The sequence below is a fragment of the Archocentrus centrarchus genome, chromosome 6, assembly GCF_007364275.1.
Source record: "Archocentrus centrarchus isolate MPI-CPG fArcCen1 chromosome 6, fArcCen1, whole genome shotgun sequence".
In the NCBI taxonomy this organism is placed as follows: Eukaryota; Metazoa; Chordata; class Actinopteri; order Cichliformes; family Cichlidae; genus Archocentrus; species Archocentrus centrarchus.
This window is the reverse complement of record NC_044351.1, coordinates 9,340,040-9,352,816: the sequence shown is the minus strand read 5'-3', so window position 1 is coordinate 9,352,816 and position 12,777 is coordinate 9,340,040. Positions and strand designations below refer to the sequence as shown.

At 40.0% G+C, this 12,777-nt stretch overlaps 1 pseudogene; it reads right to left on the bottom strand.

The window, feature by feature from the left end:
- Positions 1–12,777, bottom strand: part of LOC115782114 (copine-8-like) — a 67,836-nt pseudogene that overhangs the window by 16,521 nt on the left and 38,538 nt on the right.

Below are 12,777 nucleotides of genomic sequence, written 5' to 3'. Positions count from 1 at the left end.
ACAAAGGTGTGAATGGGGGTTGAGACGTCTGGGAAGGGAGCTCAGGACAGCACTGTAAGCGGGGGAAAGTTGGTGACGTAATCCAGTGGTCCCCAACCTTTTTTGAGCCGCGGACCGGTTTAGTGTTAGAAAATATTTCCACGGACCGGTGTGGCGAATAAATACGTCAAAATAAATGATACGACCATAACCAAGTGTGATATTTTCTACGTATAATAATAAAAAACGGGAATCCACTTTGTATTCGTATGCAACTCTATCAGCAGCGTTCTCGTAACATCCCGCCTCATCACGAATAACAGGCTCTCTGCCCACAGCGCTCTCTGGTCAGCTGTTAGAGCCATGGTAAAACATGCCTTCAAAATAAGATACACCGCAAAAACAAATACAGTAAAAATCACCTCAGTCGGATTCAAATGGCCCAGTTTGGGGTCTATTATCGAATTTCGCTGCAATGGCTTCTGCTTCATCTATGAATTTGCTTCTGCAAATTTTATAATCTGAAATTTTACTCGTAAGTGCAAGTTTGTAGCTTACACTTGCCACGATTGTCCCCGGTGAAATGAACTGATATAAACACTAAAACAATTTCCAGGCGTTGTTAGTGTGTGTGTGTAGTTGTGCATGAACGAGCCGATGCATGGAAGTGGGCGGACAGGAGCTGAGGAGGGTTTTAGCGCTAAACTCATCCAGTTTATGCGATCACATTTAACTGGAAATTTATTACAATGGGACCAGATTTTTCATCCGAGGTAGGTGAATATCCGACGGATTTATGTGATGATTTTATTGGAATTAATGTTAGAAAAAATCAGGACCTGCAGATGCCATCCAACTAGAGCGAAAACCCGATTTGTGCGACTTCGACTTAGGTGATTTTTACTGTATAAAGCGCATGAAAAATACAACTCACCATAACACTGAATCAGTGTAAGCCCCCTGAGCTTGTTTCTCTGATACTCATTTTTGCTGGCTTCTGGTTTGACTGGGTTCGGCCGATTTCACATGGAGCGTGGCTGCAGAGCCGCGGTGTCAAGCGCTGGAGAGTCAGTTTGATGGCTGGGTCTACCTCACTGCTATCCCCGGTGTTGATAAATAAAAATGGTAAATGGACTAGTTCTTACATAGCGCTTTTCTACTCTTGTTGAGCACTCAAAAATTTAAAGAAGCGTTATGTAGGTCAACCAACCGATTTCGTTAGACAGGCCTGAAGCTTCTGGGTTTAATTTTAGCGGTGACGTATAATGTGAGCAGAAACGTCTTGACACGTCAAGAGGAAGTCATGGAGGGAAGTAACGGAGCGAATCCGCCCATTTTTCAAAATAAAATATAGTTTAGGCGCAGATAATAAGTAAAACGGAAATAAGTTAAGTTATTTATTCTTTATGTGCGGCCCGGTACCAAATGTCCCACGGCCCGGTACCGGTCCACGGCCCGGGGGTTGGGGACCTCTGACGTAATCCACCTCCTCTGTTCAATGATGGTTGTTCACAGTGGACATAGATGGCTTCTTTCACTCCTCTTTCAAACCATCTGTTTTCCCTGTCCAAAATGTGAACATTGGCATCCTCAAAAGAGTGCCCTTTTTCCTTCAGATGCAGATGTACTGCTGAATCTTGTCCTGTCGAGGTGGCTCTTCTATGTTGTGCCATTCGTTTGTGAAGAGGCTGTTTGGTTTCACCAATGTAGAGGTCCGAGCACTCTTCACTGCACTGAACAGCATACACTACATCGCTGATCTTGTGTTTGGCGGGTTTGTCCTTGGGATGAACCAGTTTTTGTCTTAGGGTGTGACTTGGTTTGAAGTATACTGAGATGTCATGCTTGGAGAAAATTCTTCTGAGTTTCTCTGACAAGCCTGACACATATGGGATGACAATGTTGTTCCTCTTGTCCTTCCCATTCTCTGTAGTTTGTGTTTGGCCTTCATTCCTGTGCATCTTAGCTGATTTGATGAAGGCCCAGTTGGGGTAACCGCATGTTTTGAGGGCTTTCTTAATGTGTGTGTGTTCCTTATGCTTCCCTTCTGCCTTAGAGGGAACACTTTCCGCATGGTGTTGTAGGGTCCTGATCACCCCAAGTTTGTGTTCCAGAGGGTGGTGGGAGTCAAAGAGGAGATACTGGTCTGTGTGTGTGGGCTTCCGGTAAACTTCAATGTTGAGGCTTCCATCTTCCTCGATAAGCACCGCACAGTCCAGGAATGGTAACTTGTTATCTCTGGTGTCCTCCCTGGTAAAACGTATGTATTTATCCACTGAGTTAATGTGACGAGTGAAGGCTTCTACTTCTTGGGTTTTGATTTTGACCCAGGTGTCATCTACATATCTGTACCAGTGGCTAGGTGCCATCCCTTTGAAAGAACCAAGAGCTTTACTTTCCACTTCCTCCATGTAAAGGTTGGCTACAATGGGAGACACTGGGGAGCCCATGGCACATCCATGCTTCTGTCTGTAGAATCCATCATTGTATTTAAAATATGTTGTGGTAAGGCAGAGATCTAAAAGTGCACAAATCTGATCTGGGGTGAAGCTGGTTCTGTTCAGTAAGGAATCGTCTTCCTGTAGTCGTCTTCTGACGGTCTCCACTGCCTCAGTTGTAGGTATGCAAGTGAAAAGTGAAACCACATCAAAGGACACCATGGTTTCATCTGGATCCAGTACAAGATTCTGGACCTTGTTAGTAAAATCTGTAGAGTTTTCAATGTGGTGGGGTGTGATGCCAACAAGCGGTGATAAGATGGTGGCGAGGTGTTTGGAAATGTTGTTCCACATGTTTGCTGTGTCCCCAACATGGCTTCTGGCAAACTGCAAACGGGACTTTTTATGGTTTTCTTTTAACAATGGCTTTCTTCTTGCCACTCTTCCATAAAGACCACATTTGTGCAGTGCACAACTAATAGTTGTCCTGTGGACAGATTCCCCCACCTGAGCTGTGGATCTCTGCATTTTGTCCAGAGTCACCATGGGCCTCTTGACTGCATCTCTGATCAGTGCTCTCCTTGTTCGGCCTGTAAGTTTAGGTGGACGGCCTTGTCTTGGTAGGTTTACAGTTGTGCCGTACTCTTTCCATTTCCAGATAATGGATTGAACAGTGCTCCGTGAGATGTTCAAAACTTGGGAAATCTTTTTATAGCCTAAACCTGCTTTAAACTTCTCCACAACCTTATTCCTGACCTGCCTGCTGTGTTCTTTGGACTTCATGATGCTGTTTACTCCCCAATATTCTCTTCACCAACCTCTGAAGCCGTCACAGAGCAGCTGTATTTGTACTGAGATTAGATTACACACAGGTGGACTCTTTTTAGTCATTAGCAGTCATCAGGCAACTTCTGAATGCAACTGGTTGCACTCAGAGAAAAGGGGGCTCAATACTTTTGCACACCCCACTTTTCAGTTTTTTATTTGTAAAAAAATGTTTTGAATCATGTATAATTTTCTTTCCACTTCACAATTGTATACCACTTTGTGTTGGTCTTTCACATTAAATTCCAGTGAAATATATTTATGTTTGTGGTTGTAATGTGACAAAATATGGAAAATTTCAAGGGGTATGAATACTTTTGCAAGCCACTGTATAATCTGATATGATCATTCACTATGGGCACAATACAGGCAGGCTGTCTATAGTGTGATCAGGTTGAACCAACTTTGCAAAGTGATGCACTTCCTTGACAAAATAATTTTTCCTCATCAGTTTATGACTCTTTTTCTTCGGAATAACACTCATCTCTGAGACTTCTTTTAAAATTAGGATGGCACTAATATGATGCTGCAAAATAAAATAGTTACAGGGAACATCTGAAGTACAGAGTTGATTTGGCATTTAATCTGTGATCACTTTGTACTGTAGCAAGTGCGACATCTGAAATTCATAATACATATTAAAATGACCTGAGTTAACAACAACCATAAAACAAACCCACCGTTCCTGAGTTTTGGTACTTTTTCTTCTTCTTCCCTTTCTTCTTTGGATTTAGCACCTGTGTAGAAATCATCAGCTTGAATCATTAAAACAAACTAGTCAGTAAATTAAAACATATGCGTTTTTAAACTAAACATGTCAGCACAAGACCTCCATCGCCACTGCAGTGGGTGCAGTGATGGATTTAGTTTACTTTCCCTCTTCAGATTCGTGTATTCCAAATGCCACAGGATGCTGCTTCCAAAAAGAGGTCAGACTATATCAGAAGCGCCAAACATTATGCTCACACGCCTAATTTCATTCTCTGTTATTTGTCCTCTGGAACAATGGATTTTCTCTGTTCTGGAGGACACAGATTCATAGTTTTACTGAATCTTAACTTTCAGTGATTTATGCTGAGCACAGCTGACAGACCGATCAACAAACTGCAATTAAGTGCAAGAGAAAGGCACAGACTTTTAAAGAACTTGCTCAACAACATGCACTGCACATATTAGTCTGCTCCATCTGGATGGCTGCATCCTGTCAGTCTAATTAAAGAATCAGTGTATAATCCCTGGCATGCTCCTCCATGTCAATCTTTGGAATACAAATATAATGACTTGAACACAACAATAAAGTGAGTCTTTAAATTTTAAATTATTATGGAAGCCCTACAAATAAGAGCAATCAGAGACTGTTTCCCTTTTTTTTTTTTTTCCTTTTTTCAATTTGATAAGATATGATGTGAAATGTCCAATTTTGTCCCATCGAGCTGAAGAATTCTTCCAAAAACTGCTGGATCCAAATCTGGACAGACTAGAAAGCCCCACCTCCGGTAAAATTTTCATGCAAACAATCAAACATGAAGATATCCTTGATCCTTGAAACAAACCTCGTTGGTAGAGATAAAAAAAATCTGCTCAAAAACTACATGAAGGTAATATATGGTGAGAAATAACACTTCCCCTCAAGGTTGGTAAATGTTGACTGTGGTAAAATTCAAACAAAATGTAAATTATGTGCCTCAGAAAATGTGCACCTGTATTATAAATGATCAGATCAAGGTGATGTATGCATACAGACAATCCACTAGCAACAGATCGGTCAGATGCCAAGCTCTGATTTATGTATTTGTCCAGTTTTAGTCATTTATCTTGTATGGCCCCAGGGCGAAGAGAGAGAAAACTTCATGCTACACAGAAAAATGCTAATGTCACCTCAATATTTTATATATATATATATATATATATATATATATATATATATATATATATATATATATATATATACACACACAAACACACACATACATACATACATTATATGGCTGCCAAACAGCTGCCATAAGTAAAACCAAATGTTGTTATTAAATAAGTGCTTACTACATTTATATGTGTCATGGGTCTTATCAGAAATAGTGGGTGCATTCAGTCATTTGTGAGGTTAAAAAATACAGATGCGCTGGGCACAGAATGAGAAAAATAATCTGCTTTAATGGCCTGTGGGGTGTGCCGTGACATTAGATTAGGCTATAAATGCTGTGGAGTGGCACAGTGTGTGTGCTACATACTTGTCTCCCTACAATAAAGTGAAAAATACATCTAAATTATTTCCACTTTTTTTCACTGCATTCTCTTTGCTAAAAAAAAAAAAAAAAGTGATTCCCTGCAGGCACGTTCAATTTGAAAATGTGGCACAGCGTTTTGCTACAGCTTCCAGGTTGAATGGCATGTTTTATTTAAACATTGTGCAATGGTATGCAACAGTGGGCAACAACCTCTGAAGTACGTTTTCTCTCGTTCACTGGGTGTATCAGAAGTACTACCCTATCAGTGGTGACATGTACAGTGTAATCACCTCATAGATGTGGAACTGTGACTGGCTTCTGGACATTTCCCTGTAGCTGGTGCTGAACTCTCCGATGAAGTCGTGGCTGCAAGAACCGATAGACAGTCACATTTCTTCATTACTAAAAACCCAACCATGTGTTATAGCAGAGAACAACCAACAAAACAAAACAAAACAGGGCTATCACTAACAAGCTCATTGGTTACTGTAGGCGTGGGTGTAGCAACCATTTATATAATTTCATGGAGATAATCAGCGCAGTTGGAGTCAGGGTCAAATATTAATGGGAGCTCAGGGCAAAATGCCCTTGAAATGTCACAAACTGTATGAAATAAACAATGAAAGGGCAAACTGTGCCCCTGAGTTCTGGGAATTCACTTGCTTCAAAAGATAAACACAATCTTTATTCCCTGTCTGAAACTATGAAGGTAACCATCGAGAGACCATCAGGCAATATTAATAATTAATGTGTTGCATATTTGAAGTAGAAGGGAGTGTTGTCACATGCAGGGCTTCACTGAGATATATATATATATATATATATATTTTTATTTTTTTTTTTTTTTTTTTTTGCAGTATCTACTCTTAACTGTGAAAAACAAGAGTGTGTATAAGGACAGACAGTTCGGAGTGTGGTCTGTTAACAAAATCCCAAAAGCACTTCCCTACTTTGCACATATGCTCTGGTGTGATCAGGGCAGTTTTTAGTTTTTAGAAGCACACGATAACACTCGGTCTCACTGGGCGTACATTTTTAAAATGGCATGCAGTTTTAATACTTCATAATTAGTACTGTATAAATGCTTGGACATTAGATCACACACTTGCTTTAGCATGCAAGAAAACATTGCTCTCTCACCCTCCGTCTCTGTCCCAGTCGTACACCTCCACCTTAATGCTCCTGCACAGAGAAACAAGGAGGAGGGAAAAAAAAAAAAAAAATCAATCATCATCACAGATTTACTGGTTTTCTGTTTATAGAGCTGGCCACTGGTGTATGGAAGGCACAGGAGTGAAGAGAGGGCAGTTATAAACTTTACTCTGAAGGTTCAATATTACCATTCTAAAAAAAAACAAAAAAAACAAGAGAATTACCAAGGTCTCAGATTCACATGCAAGCATTGAAACCATCTGCAAGCATTAAAACCATCTGCAACTCAACACAAGGTGGACGTGCCAAAAACTGCAGCCGAGAACCTGCACAGACATTTTTTACAGTCTGTTACAAAAACAGTTTTGGTCTCCAAAGATAATTTTCTCCTTTATGACATTTGTGCAAACTGGTCTGTAGAAGGTGCTGTGTCACTCAAGTGCCTCTGTTTCTTCCCTACTTTGCTCACATGCACATATACGGTAACTAATACGTTACACATAACCTGGTTTCTTTTATTTACAGCCGTTAAGCTGTACATTACTACGGCTTACTTTTATGCGAGCGTGCGCGCAATCTGAAGCACAAAGTTTGGCTTAACAGAGGAAGCTGATAACTGCTGCCGTAATATCTGTTATCTCCTGCTGGGGTTTTAGGTTTAGTCAAGCCAGAGAAAGCCTGAACTTCCTTTGTAGTATACTGCCTCTTTTCCACTAGTACCTACTCAGCGTGACTTGACTCAACTCAGCACGGTCTTGCTTTGTTTCCAATACAATTGAGTACCACCTCAATGTGGGTGGAGTCGATATAGCAACGCGAGCGGTAGTCTTTTGATGAAATTTGTATGCGACTCAAAGACAGCTAGTAGCTTGGAGACGTCCTGATACACTTTCTCATTTCTCGTCTGCCACCAAGCACCGAAATATCTGCACCGCCTCATTCGACCACGGTGTTGGTTTACGTGCCCCCACTTTTGATTCTGGTGAACGAGTCGCTCTCATGACTCAAATAGTGACAACACTCCCTGGCCAATCAGTGGGATGCTGTTCTTCACCTTGGATTGCTTGAAATCCTAGCTGAGTGGATACCAAAAAGTACCTGGTACCAGGAACTAATGGAAACGCGCCGAGTCGAGTTGAGCCAAGCTGAGTAGGTACTGATGGAAACGCAGCACACCTCTCAGGAGTCCACATACCAATAGCTGATTTCATGGTGGCTGCTTCCATTCTACAAACTTTATGATTAAGACAGCAGATTACAGAGCTGACTGTGTAAGGCTCAAAAATAATTTATCCATGCAAAAACAAAGTTTGCACTCATATCTGTTGGTTGTAAACTTTTCAAACAAATGAAAAACTGCTTATTGCTGAATCAATCAGAACTTTCTGAGGATCCAAGTTCTCTGGTTTTATTTCCAAGTCGATGTTCACACATTTATGTGAACTAACATGCCAGAACCTGATAAACTTTCATATAGCACAAATGCAGCATTAGCTAACGTATGGGTGTGTGGAAATGTTGTGGATGAAGGTTTTTTGAGTGAATGAGCAAAGTGTGCTTCAGCATTCACACAGAACAGTATATTTCTAGTTTCTAGACACATGAAACTTAAGCTTCTTACTCCAAGCTTGCCTGAGTCACAATGTGCTATTATATTAAAATACAGGTATTGGCACAAATGAGGATAAACAAACAAACAAAAACAAAGCCAAAAAAATGTCTTGGCCTAACTCTTGGAACTCTTTTAAAAAAAAAAAAAAATTCACCTATATTCAAACTTCTGTTGTATATATTAATATTATATCCATTTAACTGTAAACATTGATGTATCTCCTTGTGTGTCCTACTATACCTGTCATAGTCGCCGTTACACAATGCCCTGACAGGAATTTTAAAAGCCTGCCACACTGGATCCAGAGTGTTCTTCACCACCTCTGTTTTGTGGCAGATGGTATACCTGTCAGATATACAAGGATGTTAACAGATGACAAATCTTCCTCACAGTTAAAAAACAAAACCCTCAGTGCTTCTTCTCCTTATTATTAATGGGAACATAATTTAAAATGGATTTCATAAAGTTCACCCATAGCGGAAATAACAGCTTCCAGTTCCATTTTTTTTTTTTTTTTTTTTAATATAAGGAATCACGACTGGCTCTTTGTAACCACGATGCGCTGCTGTTATACCCTGCAGCGGAACATTTAGGCTGCATCAGTAAATACCCAGCTGCACTAAAAGAAAATGTGTTAAGTGCGAGACCCTGAAGTCGACTTGAATAAAAGCATCTGCAGGGCAAAGAAACTGCAACCTCCACACACAGTTTTCACTTAACTCCATCTTATCTATTCATTCTCTCTTTTCTCTTCCCTTTTGTCAACTCTGTCCTATTATTTCCACTCATCCCTCCATCTATGGCTTTTGAATGGAAGGCAGAAGTCACACATACAACACTGAGCTTTATGTAATATCACACAGACAGTTTAGCTCCTACTGTACGTCCTCTATGTATAAGCTTGGAGCATTAACAATCATGCTCAGAGTCTGTGCACCTCAGACATCTTTACATGTGTTTTTGTGTGTATAATAGCTATCCATGGACAGCAGTGAGAAGTCACTTCTCAACTTACGATCCATCCTCGTTACTGCGATAAAACACAAGAAACGGATCCGATTTCCCAAAGAAGTCCTTCTTATCCAGCTTGTTGCCACAAAATTGTAACATCACCGACTCCTAAAGAGGAGGAAAGGAACCAAAACACACACAGCCTCAGAAATGTTCTAATGACATACAACACGACCTGCTGTTAACCAAAAATTAATTCATATTGGTCAAAAGGATGAAGACTTATGCATGTGTTCCTATTTGATTTATGTTGTTTTCTTTTTGATCACATGGTTGTTTATTTGGTTATATTTGTGAACCACGAGACTTTTGCTTCTGCTGATTTGATTTTAATATGCGATTAAAGAAATAAGAAAATTAAATGCACCACTTTTACATCTGTAAATACTGCTGCTGTATCAGAAGGAAGTCATGCTCACCCCTAAAGCCCCAAAGCTAACAACAGAAGATTGCATCACGATTATAATGCATAATGCCATCCTTCAAACTAGCATATTATTAGCATTATATCATTTTAAATCAGTGACATGTTTTTTTTCCATAAATTGTCACAAGTTACTATAGATTTCCCTACATTTAGTTCTTGGTTTTAATGGGCGCCTTTGGAACGTGCACAGAAAAATGGATGAGCATGTCACCATCTAATGAGTGGATGGAAAGAATAGTGGCAAAAATTAAGGGCTGATGAATCTTTCTAATGGTTGCAATACCATTGGGTATAGCATCTACAGCCAACAGAGAAACTGGCATCTTTGTCTCTTTTACAATGAATTTATCTTTTGTAACATTTTGGTGCAAAATGATTCTTTGATTTTGAAAGATTGATGCCAACACTTGGACAAAACTCTTTGATATTGTAGAAAAATGCCACCAAATAAAATACCTAGCCCTGAATGTCAGTGTACTTCCCTCAGAAACAGCTGTTTTCTTAACATTAACTGAATCCTTGGACAAGACACCCCCCAAAAAGGAAATGGTTTTGCAAGATCATTGATCTTTCCTTGTCCCTCCTCACTGATTTTCCTCTAGTTTTGCCTTTTTGCTGTCACCCTTATCACTACTGGAAGCACGAGATGGTACCTGCAACCCATTCAGGTCGCACATACTGTATACATCGTTGCGAGGTTTACACTGTGTTGGGAGACACAGCAAAGAGTTTGGAGGAGATACTAGGAGGTGGGACATGGCCATAGAAAGGCATCAACCCAGCAGCAGGACCAGTGTCTGTTCTTTTATGGGAGGAGGAACAGGAGAAGCACTGCCAGAACAAAAATGGCCTCCAGCAGGCTACTCATGTGCATGTTTCTGACTAAACTGTCAGAAACAGACTTCATGAGCATGGAATCAGGTTTCAGCATCCTTTGTTGTACACACAGCTCAGCACCATGCAGGAGAGAGCACCAGTCTGTGGCCACCACCTGCAAAACTATTCCATTTAGTGGGAGGTGTCTTGTTGTTGCTTCTCTAATGCAGCTGCTGTCACTTTCATTTAATGTGGACCAAAGCAGGTGAAATGGATTCACAATGGTTGGTGTGTGTGTGTGTGTGTGTGTGTGTGTGTGTGTGTGTGTGTGTGTGTGTGTGTGTGTGTGTGTGTGTGTAAGTTAGTGAATGAGAACATATATTTGTGAAGATAGAGATACCTCAATATATAGACAACACAAGCAATGCAGCCCCTAACTAGCTCCAACCCTGACCTATGCTCATAAGTAGTGACCATTTGGTGCTTGGCTCAGCTTCAGCAATAGGGTGAGAAGCTCAGATATCCAAAGGGAGCTGGAACTGGAAAATGCTGATGGGGAAAAGGATGTCTGAAATACCCATCTTAGCCTGTTGCCACTACAAATAAGCAGAAGGAAATGGATGAACTGAAGTGAACTATTTCCTGATCAGAATCAGAATCAGAATCAGAATCAGAAGGTTTTTATTGCCATATGGGTGAACAGGTTCACAGCCTTAGGAAATTGCTGCGGTACTTCGTGCGTACAGAAAAAAACAAATAAGTATAAAAACTATAAGACAATATACAAGTATACAAATTGCATGTGTGCTACATGTGACAAAGGCAATGTCCTCCTGACACTGTCCAAAGTTCCTGTATGAAAATGGCACTGAAAATGATTCACCTCTCATCTGAAAAGGCTTCTTCAGTTCTAAATGACTCGCGGGATGTCCAGTTAGCACCCTGAGAGTCGCCACGGTCACATTAGTCATTAGTCGCGGTTAGAATGGATCTTAATCTGTCTCAAGAGGAAATTCAAGACTGCGTTTTAGCTGGCATTTTAAGGTGTTGTAGACCAACTACTTTTTTTTAAATCATTGTTCCAATTTAATATGGACGTCATCTTTCACTTATCTTTTAAATCACTGGTCTTCACTGGCCCAGATGGGTACATTGTTGTGTGAGTCTCTCTTACCCTACTTTTGTTACTCCAAACACAGCCATATATGAGCTGCTGCAAATATCCATTTACCAGCAGAGTCCAAGATTCAAGAGTGTTTCCATTTTTTTGTGTCAGGGTCATGTTTCACTTCATTGTAAAAATAGTGTAAAAATGTTGGACATTTTAGTCTAATCTGTGTGGTTCTTACTTCGGCAAGATAAAGGAACCAGAAAATGCAGCTAATTAAAGAAATTCCACTTCAAAATAGCCAACAGGTGAAGCAAACAGACTCTTACCCTGCAGTTGCTCATTTCTTCTGCTCTCACTATGATAGTGCCACATTTCTTCCCTGGGATTCCACTAGAAGAAGAAAAAAACAAAACAGAAAATTTAACATATTGACCCCAATTTAAGTGCAATGATGGCTTTTCACATAAATAATGCATTCTAATCTATTTTACACTGCATATATCATAATGATATTGGTTCCATTACTGCTACATACTACACAGACATTTGTTGTTCTGTGATCACAGCATAATTTGTCATGTTAGTTTTATATACAGTATATCTGTCCTACTGATTCAATTCTAAACTGCATTTTGTTGTAGTAATCTGAATTATACTGTTTCTTGGTTATTCATCTTCTTGTGGCATTTTTTTCCCACCACAGATGACAGTTTGGGGCAAATATTTAAAACTGTTCAGGAAACTGGATTTTTCTGCCATTAAAAGTTTCAGGAAAATGCTCAAAATGAGAAAATACAACATGTAAATTCCTGCAGACTTGGCATCTAATTTCTCCACTTCATGTTTTCTCTCACAGTCACTGCCTGATTGCCTTAATAAATATCAATTAATGCTGAATGAAAACCTTCAGAAAAGAACATCAAAGTAATCTAACCGCATCCAGTGACATTTCAGCTGAAATGTTTGTTTGCATCCTGAGCAGGCGAAGCGTAATATTCAGCCAATAAAGCCAAGGGAGACTGACCACTAAAAATAGACAAAATGAATGCCACGGACCCCAGGCCTGATTCAGAATGAGGAAGGACAGAGATAATTTTATTTGGCTAAGTAATGTCTGGTAATGACAGAGAGAGCCTTAAATAAATAAGAAGATTGAGAAACAGCTAATGGCTGATTTA